This window comes from Suncus etruscus, chromosome 15, assembly GCF_024139225.1.
Source record: "Suncus etruscus isolate mSunEtr1 chromosome 15, mSunEtr1.pri.cur, whole genome shotgun sequence".
NCBI classification, from domain to species: domain Eukaryota; kingdom Metazoa; phylum Chordata; class Mammalia; order Eulipotyphla; family Soricidae; genus Suncus; species Suncus etruscus.
In genome coordinates, this window is record NC_064862.1 from 5,399,744 (window position 1) to 5,400,507 (window position 764).

Below are 764 nucleotides of genomic sequence, written 5' to 3' on the forward strand. Positions count from 1 at the left end.
TCTGAATAGCTTAATGATGCAGCTCATAGAATTAGAAGGTGCTCAACAAAAGGACCCAAAAATAGGGAGACAGAAGGAAATAACAAAGCTGAGAGCAGAAATCAACGAAGTGGAAACCTAAAAAACAATCTGAAAGATTAACGAAAAGCAGAAGTTGGTTCTTCAAAAAAAAAAAATAAACAAGATTGATAGACCACTGGCAAAAACTAACAAAGAAAGAGAGAGAGAAACTTGGTAACTTGTATTAGGAATGAAAAAGGAGAGATCACTACTGATATGGCAGAGATTCAAAGGGTAATCAGAAACTACTTTGAGAAACTCTATGCCACTAAAAATGAGAACCTGGAAGAAATGGATAAATTCTTGGACTCTTAGAATCTTCCACAGTTGAATGAAGAGGATGCGGAATATCCTAAATACCCCCATCACTATTGATGATATTAAAACGGTAATCAAAGTCTGCCCCAAAACAAAAACCCAGGCCCAGACTATTCACTAATGAATTCTTTCAAACTTTCCAGAGGAACTACTACCAATACTGGCAAGACTCTTTCATGAAATAAAAAAAATGGGAACACTTCCAAATAACTTTTATGAAGCCAACATCACCTTGATACCTAACCCAGACAGAGATGCTACAAAAAAAGATTACAGACCAATATCGCTGATGAATGCAGATCCTCAACAAAATCCTGGCAAATAGGTTTTCAATGGCCTCATTAAGAAGATTATCCACTACGATCAAGTAGGTTTCATCCAAGAAT